Source organism: Triticum dicoccoides, chromosome 4A (assembly GCF_002162155.2).
Source record: "Triticum dicoccoides isolate Atlit2015 ecotype Zavitan chromosome 4A, WEW_v2.0, whole genome shotgun sequence".
Lineage (NCBI taxonomy): Eukaryota > Viridiplantae > Streptophyta > Magnoliopsida > Poales > Poaceae > Triticum > Triticum dicoccoides.
The window spans coordinates 616,073,158-616,084,449 of NC_041386.1; the positions used below are offsets into that span (position 1 = coordinate 616,073,158).

An 11,292-nucleotide genomic window follows, 5' to 3' on the forward strand; every position below is an offset into this window, starting at 1 on the left:
GGGGGGTGAATGGGAGATTCAAAAATTCTTGCGAATATTTTGAACTGAACCCAAGCAAAACTGCGAAATTAAAGATGGTAGATCAGAAAACCCAACAAGCTAGCTACTAAGGAACAAAGCCTTCAAGGTAAGATGCAATAATAATTCGAGCGTAGGCAACAACAGGCTTAACAATGATAATTGTAATACAGGATGCCAAAAGAACTAAGATCATGACAACGAACATAAGCAGAGTTGTGAAGGAAAATTACAACGAATAATAACTCAGCCTACGAATGACACATAACTCTACGTGAGATATGATGAAGGATATGTAGCAAAGGGTATCAGATCAGATAATAGTCATCACGGAGCACACATAATAATTGCGGAAAGAATTACAGTGAAGAAGAATAGAACCAGTGGTGCTCCATGACGACAAAGAGATTTGGTAGACCAGTTCACCCTTTCAGCAAAGGGTTACATCTGGTTGGAGGGGCTGTGACTTAACACGGAAGATAAACTCTCTTCACCCTTTTCTCCTTCAACGTAGAGCTGATCAGACTCAGGTTGATTTCACTCGTGATAGATCCTTGTCGGCGATCTCCAAACCTTCGGTCGACCTTCACGAACCACAATCACTCTTGGTTGCTGATAATCTGGCTCGGTGAAGACAAAAACTCTTCAACACTAGAAGCCGAAACCTGTCCGTCTAGAGAGTGCGCAGCTCTCAAGAGTAATAGGTACAAGAACTCTCACTCAGAACTACTGTGATGCTAAACCACTGTCTAAGTTTGGGCTCATGGTTTTTCTCTCGGTGATCGACCACGACTTATTCTGTTATAGGAGCTCATCAAGAATCCTCCTCTACGTTACCAGGAGGGTTTCGCTTGCGGCTGCGGCAATCGATGGAATTGCGATCGGGTCGTCGCCTCGGCTCTCTGCCGCCGCGCAAGCGCAACAAGTCGCTCAATCGGCGTTCCAACATCGGTGAGGATGAGGACATGATCAGCACTCTTCCCGACCACCTCCTCCTCGGAATCCTCGAACGCCTCCACCTAGAGCTCACGTCGACCAGTTCCACGGTGCCACGCCGATCAAGATCATGGACGCGTTCACCGACGCGGCACGGAGGTTGCTGTCCATCTATCCGCCTCCGTGCTCCGTGTGCAATCGTGCTATCAAGACCCTCGCCCTCAGCTTCTACATGTCGGACCCTCCCCAACTGAGCTCCATCGGCCGCGTCGTCGAGGACGTCGTTAGCCGCGGCGAGACCGAATACCTCGAGTTTGATATATTCTCGCCGCCCTCGAGCGACACCACTCTGCTGCTCGCCGAGTTGGGGCAGCGGTTCATCTCCTTCTCCCATGCCTGCCTCGTCGCCTTCCGGTGGCTCACCGTGCTAACCCTCGAGAAGCTAGCGTTTGGAGACGCCGAGTACCTCACCCTGATATCCTGCAGACTAGTTGATCATCACTCCGCACTCAAGATTGACACGCCATGCTCCGGGCTCCAGGAGCTTTGGTTCGTTGGCTTTGCCTGCAAATGTATCGAGCTCATCCCTGTCCCCCAGCTAAGAAAAGTGTGGTGCTGGTCTTGGCCCTGCCAGAGCCCTCCGGTGCACTTCGGCCATGTTCCCCAACTTCGTGAGGTGAGCCTTGGTTCACGTGCTGGGGTGTGGCAGCCGCCATTTGCGCTGAGCGAGTGCTTGTTGAGTGCCACGAATCTGTCGAGATTGTATCTCAATTTTGGTTGTGAAATGGTATGTTTATTTCTCCACTCCACATGAATTCCTCTTTGCATCTACATATCATATTTCTTCTTACCTACTAATTTTAGTTGTTTGTTGTGTTTTTCATCTTGCTGCAGATTTGGATTCAACCTGAACATCCCAAGCACCTCACTACAATATTCAGAAACCTGACTGATGTGTATCTTAACTGTATCTTTCCCGAGTGTGATCTGAACTGGACCATGTTTATCGTCCAAGCTGCACCTGCCCTACTGAATTTTACAGTAAGCTTCACCTTGAACTTAAATAATGGTATTGTTGGTTTCATTTTTTTATAAATTGCAAAGGAGATACGTAACTGCAATATGTGTTTATCTTCTGTGTGCATGCATGAAGTTGTATCGAAATCAACATCCATGTGTCAAAACGTCTGAGCATAGTGCCCAGAAGACCAACATGCTGCCGGAACCATCCAAGGATTGGAAGCACCTGAACTTGAAGTTACTCGTGATGGCAGGGTTCGAGGAGGAAGACAAGGTGACAAATTATCTAAGACTTTTCATGGAACGAGCCGTGGGTTTGAAGAGAATCGAGCTGCGTGGTAAACACCCCTGTGATAAGTGCAATGCCACGGACCTTGAACTTGAGTCCACAAGATCCCTTGTTGACAAAGCTAGCAGGTATCGGATTAAGGAGCGACTCACACATGAATCCTCCTTGTCTGTCAAAATAACAATATGTTGATTGTCAACGAATTATAAAAACTCTTAAAACAAGTGCTCATGGCTGGTACGAGAGCGATGATTGCACCTAGTCAGTTGTAATTTTCTGTTAGTTTTTGGTCGGCCGTATGCCTTTTCTCTAAAATATAAATTTTTTTGGTTAGTTCTGGTTATTGGTGGCGAGAAAAACTTTATGGGCAATATATTTAGGCACTGGTTTAAAATGGCTACTGTATTGGATCTACGCACCTATTTTCAGAATTTTACTTGAAACCTTAAATAGAAAATGATAACAAGTGAAATCAATAGAAGAAACAACAAATAATACAAAAAACAGCGACATTATTCTGTATTTGCAATAGCTTTGGCACTCTGAAAGAGGACACCAATATCAAAAGCATCCAGGACAAGAGCATGAACTTCAGTTGGCAAAATAGACAGATTGACGAAGGAACACCTACGTGATTGGCCCATGGCTACATATGGCCTAGCTGAAGGCCCAGACCCATAAAGATTATAGCCCAAGAGAGCAGCGAACAAGGGGACTTCCACAAGTGTCCATAGTCGGATTCTGAGCTAATATTAAGCGCTCGTTAATGTGTATTTTACGAACGACTGAGTGAAGCGCCCCATGTAGTTTTGTCCGTGTCTTAATCCGCAAAAATTGAGCGTGCTTCGAACCAACGACCCCCCTCTTTGATATACACGGGTGTAACCACCTCACCAACCAGTAGGATCAGGTAAACAAGAACCTACCGCCCAAGACACCAGCAAACAAGGGGTCTTCCACAAGTGTCCATAGTCGGATTCTGGGTGAATCCTATTTTTGCCGCCCGTTAATGTGTATTTTACAAATGACCGCCTGAAGCTCCCTGCACTAGGCCGGCCCATGTAGTTTTTCCCCGTGTTTTTAATCCGCAAAAAATGAGTGTGCTGGTTGATGGCCTTCCTCTTCGATATACACTGGTGTAACCACCTCACCAACCAGCCGGATCTGGTAAACTAGAACCTATCATTTATTTTATTCTTTCTTGTTTCCTTTTTTTCATTTCTTTTATTCTAAAATGAGCGTGCTAGTTGATGGCCTCCTCTTTGATAGCCAGATCTAGGTCTTTTGAGCTACTACCCCGGGATAGAGGTACATCAAAAGATGGAGGGGATTGCACTATGCCATGAGACATACACAAGGAAGGTATTTGAAAGCCGTGACATGAAAGATTGCAATCCAGTTCACGCTTCAATGGAACCTCATCTTGAGCTGAGCAAGAAGAGTAAAGTACTTGCAGTTGATGCAATAGAGTATATTGCAGCGGCCGTTGCGGCGCGTCAAGGTGTGTGGCTAGCAGGGCTATACGATGATCTCAGGATCAATATCGGGAACAAGTGGTACTCATTGTTGATAGCAAGTTTGAAAGTTTTCTATGCGAGGATCCAGTGCGGCATCGGAGCAAGCACACTGATACGTTGTGTCACTACATAAAGGACCGCGTGGAAGAAGGTAAGATGAAGGTCAACTACATTTGCACCGATGATCAGCTAGCAGATATCCTAACCAGGTCTTTTAGAAGAGAGAAGTTCTTGAAGATGTGAAGAAGGACCGGCGTTGAAGCTGTAACGTGATGGCATCGTGATTAGGGGGGTGATTGTAGGAGTTAATCACGACCGTGATTCCTGGCCGGCTCGGATCAGGACTCCATCGCCGTATAAGTTTATGTATAGGCTAGGTTAACTCCAACACAGCAAAAGCAACACGATTCTCTTTCTCCCCACAGCTCGTTCCATGACTAGACTTATATAGTTTGTCACCTTGTCTTCCTTCCCAGACCCTTGAATTGCGAGCCTCTTCAAGTTGAAGTGCTTGGGTGATCGTTGGAGTTAATCATGACCGTGATTCCTGTCCGGCTCGGATCAGGAGTCCATCACGGTATAAGTTTATTTATAGGCTAGGTTAACTCCAACACAACAAGCAACACGATTCTCTTTCACCCCACAGCTCGTTCCATGACTAGACTTATATAGTTTGTCACCTTGTCTTCCTTCCCTGACCCATGAATTGCGAGCCTCTTCAAGTTGAAGTTCTTCAAGTTGAAGTGCTTGAAATCCTTGGATGATCCCATACCACCGTTGGTCTTATCGGCATTCTCCCTCGGCGTTTTGGCACATAGTCAACACGAGATAACTTCATGCAAAGACAGAGAAAATAAATAAGGCAGCACAACATAATAACAATTAATATAAAATATATCCTCCAAATAATATCTTGCAAAACGCTCGATAGTAGCTAGTCTCTAAGTTTAGGTACTTATAGAGTTTTTGGACAAACTTGCATGAACTAAATCCTAGGCAAAGTAAGACATGCCAATATGCTTTGGATAACTCTAACACAAGGTATGATCCAACATGATCTTTCTTCTTCTTGCATGGACACTGTCCCTCTGCAAAGTTTAAATGGAGCAACAAAACTTCTGTTTGCATTGCACTATCATTCATATACAAATACAATACAATCCATGTGTTTCATACGTCCCAATTGCAATGCAGCCTGCTTCTAAAATTGGCAATACATTAGAGTTGGGGAGTGATCAAAAAGCAGATTAACTTGCAGGTATGTTGCTAATGTTGAATATTCGAAAACCTGTCATATTAGACAGATTCATATCCAGGCTAAGATGTGGGTTAAATTTTTTTTTTAAAAGTATTGAGTAACAGACTTACTGTAAATTTCTGCAGAGTAGATGCCGCTTCAAGGATAAATAATGTCCAACTCAATCACAATCAGGGAAGATTAAAAAAAAAGATACACATCGACCAGGTTTCTGAATAAAGCAGTGAGCTGCTTCAGATGTTCTGGTTGAATCCAAATCTGTATGAGAACACAAATACACAGCTGAAATTGGAAGAGAAGTACATATGATATGTGTGCAGAGGAAATTTATATGGTGCATAGAAAATGTTCATAGCTTGCAAGGTCCGTGAGGGATTTATGTGCAGAAAATGTGTGAACTAATTTTGTTGCTAGAGATTAGAAGATCATTTGAGCAAAGCAACTCAAAGCTATATTTATATGAACTGTTTCAAAAGTCTTACCAATATATTATCTTTGAGTTATTTCAGAAATCTCTGGTATATTGATGTCGGCACCAAGATCAACTACCACGAAATCGTTCAAAGAAAGGCTTATTCTTGTTATTTGGAAGGCGCAGATATTCATTTCAGTGGGCACATCTTTAAACCTGAAGGCCCGGCTGAACCTGCCTGCACCGTTCATTGGTATTGTTGCTGGGAACAACCACTTGAGTCATGCATACTGATGGTGTAGGATCAGCCGAGGAGTACAGTAGAATGATCAGAAACATTGGCTGCAGCCGAGGAATTTGCAGACTGATGATATACAAAAGAATGGGCAATGCTACCTTTGAGCAAACACTTTCTGAGGGTGGCTATTGCAAACGGTAAAACATATATACTGTTTGCTGGGTTGGGTTGTCCTCTGGATATTAATTTATCCCCATTGGCAAGATTATATTCTTGCTGGAAAAATTTCAGATTTCCTTTATTTGAATACTGGTTGATATAAAGTACACAACTTTAAAGGCTTGCCAGAGTCAGTCACATCCAGGCACAAATTAGCGAGTATTTGACAAAAAACTACCACATTTCACGTATCCGTCCCACAGAATTACTATATTTTGAAAACTGATCAAAAACTCCAGATTAGTGCTGATTTCGTGACCAAAAACTACCAAGTTCACTTGATGACAGATTTAACCAGTTTAACTGCCTTTCTGACAGGGCTGGCCCACTGGTCAGAACGGCGGCCGCTAATGGCGCTCGCCTGCCGCCCGTTAGCCAGGCGCGTCGGTCAGACCCTGTCGCGGGAGGAGATCGAGATGAGGGATCTAGAAGCGTCCTCGCTGGTGAGGCTGCCGGAGCACGTGGTGCTGGAGATCCTCACGCGCGTGCCCGGCGTCGCCGACCTCTTCCGCTGCGCGGCCGCGCGCAAGCGCTGGCGCGACCTCGTCACCGAGCCGTCCTTCCTGACGCCGCTAGCCGGAGGGCGCGTGCCACTTCTCCTCCCTCGTCGGCTTCCTCGGACGGGAGCGGCGCCGCGGCGGGGAAGGGCTGCCGGGCTCCAGCTTCATCCGCGCGCCGGGGTCGGTGCTCTGCCCCGGCCGCCCCCTGCTCGGCTCCTTCGTGGCGCCGCCGGCCTCCTCGACGACCGCGTCGTGCCGCTCGCCTCGCACCGCGGCGTGCTCCTCGTGCGCTTCGGCGCCGGCGCCGAGACGGAGGCGGAGCCAGAGCCCGGCGTCGACCGCCTCGCCGTGTGCAACCTGCTCTCGGGCGCGTGCCACGTACTCCCCCCGCTGCGCTGCGACTGGTTCTTCGACTACTTTGGCACGAGCGCCCACGCCGTCCTCACTGGCGTAGACTGTTGCCCCGACGACGGCCAGCAGCAACCGCTAGACCCGGCCTCCTTCAAGGTGCCGGTCGTCGGCGTCAGCGACGACCGGCGGCACTACGTTCTCCTCCGGTGAGCCAGGCTGGAGCGCGCCCAGCGAGTGCTTCGACCCGGTAGAGCGCAGCATCCTCGGGCCGTTCAAGCGGCGCAGCGCACGGGGTCCTCTGGGACCTGGTGAAGTTCCACGTCCTCGGCGTGAACGTCGCCACTCGCCACGCCTCCTTGCAGGAGCTACAGACCCCACCGCCGGCGGGCGACCTCCCCCTGTATGAGTCGCCGCATCTGAGCGTCGCGCCAAACAAGGCGGCGACGCTGTCGTTGCTTTGCCTGTCGAGCCAAGTTAGTCCTGGTCCGACGGGATCCAACCCTCGCGTGTGGCTAACGGGCAGCAGGCGAGTGCCGTTAGCCGTTAGCGCGTCCGCTCTCCTGACCAGTGGGCCAACCCTGTCAAATTCGCTTTTAAAATGGTTAAATCTGTCATCAAGTGAATTTGGTAGTTTTTTGTCACAAAATCAGCACTAATCTGGAGTTTTTTTATCAGTTTTCAAAATGTGCTAGTTCTGTGGGACTGATACGTGAAATGTGGTAGTTTTTTGTCAAATACTCCAAATTAGCATAGGAAAAAAGGTGCACAAATATTTTTTCTACACGATCGGCACGATAAACCTCGCATCCAGTGCTTCCGTCACATGTTCATATTGACTAGAAAAAAAATTCCCGAATACGCAAGTTGCGTATCATTCCATTGATAGGTTGGGAGAGAGTACAAGGGTGAGCGTCATAGGCCTCGTACACATGAGATGGCGGGCCTAGGCGCTTGGTGAGCAGCGAGGGAGGGAGGATGCTCAGCCTCAGAGATTACATCGCTAAGTTACAGAAACGATCCTATCGAGCCCTTTGGCGCCGGCTCTTGCCCAGAGTGTCGCGTCCTGTTTGATGTCCTCGACGAGTTTGTTGGAGGAGGGTGCAGCATTGTCGAAGAGGGCTGCGTTGCGATGCTTCCAAAGTGCCCAAGAGGTGAGGATGATGATGGAGTTCATCCCTTTGCGGAGGCAGGCTGGCGTGCTGGCCGTCGTTGCCATCCACCAGTCAAAGAAGCCGGAAGCGCCATCAGGGGGAAGGGCTGGAATGCGGCACCACGCCATGATGTTGTGCCAGACGATGCGCGAGAAGACGCAGCCGACGAGAAGGTGGTGCAGTGTCTCGTTTTCTTGGCTGCACAACATGCAAATGGGGTCATGGGGAAGGTTGTGGCGCGCTCTCCGGTCGGCGGTCCAGCATCTGTTGAGAGAGGCGAGCCATAGGAAGATCTTCGCATTGGAAGGAGCCCTAGTCTTCCAGATGGGGCGCCAGAATGGTGCGGTGGTGGCGCCAATGAACAGCGCGTGATAGGCCGAACGTGCGGAGTAGCTCCCATTGGCCGTCCATTTCCAGGAGAGCTTGTCGGGCTCGCTGGAGAGTTGGATAGTTTGGAGCAACCTCCATAGCTCGACATATTCGATGACCGCGCGGGGGTGTAAGGTGCCGTGGATGTCGGCGATCCAGCCTCTGTTGTTGAGAGCATCGCTTACAAGGCATTGGCTTCGGCGGCGCCTCGGGATGAGGCAAAGAGGGCGGGAGCAATCTCGGGGATGGAGCGCCCATTGAGCCAGTGGTCCTGCCAGAACTTGCAGGTGTTGCCGTTGCCGATGATCCAGGTCGTGGAAGCACGGAAGAGCACAGAGGCCTCGTGATCGGTCGGGAGGTGGAGATGCTTCCAGGAGCGGTCGGGGTCGGTTCGCTGCAGCCAGAGCCATCTGGTGCGGAGGGCGACGTCGGTACGATGCAGATCGCGAATCCCCAGTCCACCAAGCGCGAGGGGCGGCATACCTTCTGCCAAGAGACGATGCAGCAGCCAGCATGGGCATCCTTGTTGCCGTGCCAGAGAAAATCTCGAATGAGTCTGTTGACCTTCCTGAGGATCGCCGGGTGGAGCGCTAGCGCTAACAGGATAAGCACCGGCATGGCGGTGAGGACATGTCTAACAAGAGCAAGCCGCTGGCCTCGGGACAGCAGGGAGGCTTTCCAGGTGGCGAGCCTCGTGGTAAGCTTGTCGACGAGTTGAAGGAGGGCGGAGGCCGGCACTTTGCGAGTTGAGAGCGGTAGCCCTAGGTATTTGATGGGAAATTCCGCCAGCGGGCAGGAGAGGGAGGCGCCAATGGTGGCGCGGTGGTTGTCGCCACATCTGATTGGTGAAGCGGAACACTTGAGGAAGTTGGTTCGAAGACCCGAGGCGTTGCCAAAAGTATCAAGCAGCATTCTGATGGCGGAGAGCTCCTGGGCGTCGGGGTGGCAGAAGATGACCACGTCGTCGGCGAACATGGATATGCTGGACGCGGCGTGGCGCGTGGTCAGTCGCTGGAGGATTCCCTGGTTTGTGGCATGCTCGAGGAGCGCGTTGAGCTTGTCAATCACCAGGGTGAACAGCATGGGGGACACCGGGTCACCCTGGCGTAGCCCTTGGGCATGAGCGATCGGCGGCCCGGGGGAGCCGTTGAGGAGAACACGAGTCAAAGCAGTGGAGAGGAGGATCGAAATCCACTCACACCAACGCATGCCAAACCCCAAGTGTCGTAGCATCTCGAGGAGGAATGGCCACGCCACCGTATCGAATGCCTTGGCGATGTCCAATTTAAGAAGAACACGCGGCGCCTTGAGGTTGTGGAGGAGCCGGGCCATTTGTTGGACGAGAAGGAAGTTATCATGCGCGCTCCTCCCGGCGATGAACGCACTTTGGTTCGTGGACACCATCTCCCGGAGACGCGGCGCAAGCCGGAGGGAGAGTACTTTGGCGAAGAGCTTGGCAATGAGGTGTATAAGACTGATCGGGCGGTAATGCGCGAGGGTCGATGCATCTTGTCTCTTGGGCAGTAGGATGAGAAGTGCCTCGTTGAGTTTGCGAAATCCCATGCCGTTCATAGTGTAGAGTTTGTCGAATGCGACACAAATGTCGTCTTTGACGATGGCCCAACATGAGCGTAGGAATTCCGCTGTGAAGCCGTCCGGTCCCGGCGCCTTGCCAAGCGGCAGGGCCTTGATTGCATTACATATCTCGTCCTCGGAGAAAGGTTCGTCGAGCGGTAGCAGGTCGAAGCGGCGTTGATCGAACAGGCGCAGGTTGAGCGCGTGGTCACGTGTGGACTGGGAACCAATGGTGGCGGTAAAAGTGGTCGAATGCAGCCTGTGCCATGCCAGGAAGATCGCTGACAAAGTGGCCGTCCTGCTGCAACCCCGCATGTGGCTCTTTTGGCGTCTATGGGCGGTGTGGATTTTGAGGAATGCCGTATTGGTGTCTCCCTCCTTAAGCCAGGAGAAGCGAGCCCGCTCCCGAGCAATGGAGCGGTCAAGAGAGGCCAGACCCAAGTACTTGCGTTTGAGTTCTCGCCAGAGCCAGGTTTCACTTGCAGAAAGAATGCGCTTGTCTTGAGCCAGGTCGAGGCGGTATATGAGTTCGCGGGAAACCAGGAGCTGCGTAGAGATGTCTCCGAGCGATCGCGCGCGCCGTAGCCTTTAGGCGTGCGTAGATTCGCCGGAATGGGTCCGGGTCGGGCTCCTCAGAGTGCCAAGCTGTAGCAACGGTATGGTGGAAGCCCTCGAGCTTGGTCCAAAATCGCTCGAAGTGGAAGCGCGTCCGGCCTCGCTCGCGGGGAGAGCAGTCAAGAACGAGTGGACAGTGGTCCGAGGCCGCCGAAGCGAGGCAATGGAGCATGTGGTTGGGGTTGTTGATCTCCCACGATGGTGTGCAAAGAACACGATCGTTTCGCACGAGCGTGGGGTTGTCTTGCTCGTTGGACCAAGTGAATCTTCGGCCATGGAGGTAGATATCACGCAAGGCCAAGTCGGCAATGAGGCGCCTGAATTGGTTCATCGTACGGTGGTTGACCCGGCCGTTGCTCTTGTCAGCTATGGCGGTCACCATGTTGAAGTCGCCACCTAAGATCCAAGGTCCGGCAATAGAATCCCGCAGGTCGCGAAGCTCAGAGAGGAACGCAAGTTTGTCAGGGGCACTTTGCGGCCCGTAAACGCCGGTGATCCACCAGGTGTCGCCCCCCGAAAGGGAAGAGACCGTTGCAGAGACGTGGTAGGTCCCAATGGTCGGGTTGGCCACAGCGATCGCGTCGCTACGCCAAGCGAGAAGAATGCCACTGCGTGTGCCCACCGCGGGGAGGAAGTAAAAGTCGGCGAAGCTGGCACCAAGCGTCTCGAAAATCAGAGTGGGCGTCACTAGGGACAATTTAGTCTCTTGAAGGCATACCACGAGGGGGGAAGTAGAGGCATTAACGGTGCGGACAGCGGTGCGCTTGGCTTTGCTGTTAAGACCAAGCACATTCCAGAACACAACTTTGATGTGATTATCCATA

General features: G+C 51.0%; 1 pseudogene; it reads left to right on the top strand.

Moving 5' to 3' along the window:
- Nucleotides 1-6,323: 6,323 nt before the first annotated feature.
- Nucleotides 6,324-7,414, top strand: LOC119283838 (annotated as a pseudogene).
- The last annotated feature ends 3,878 nt before the right edge of the window (nt 7,415-11,292 follow it).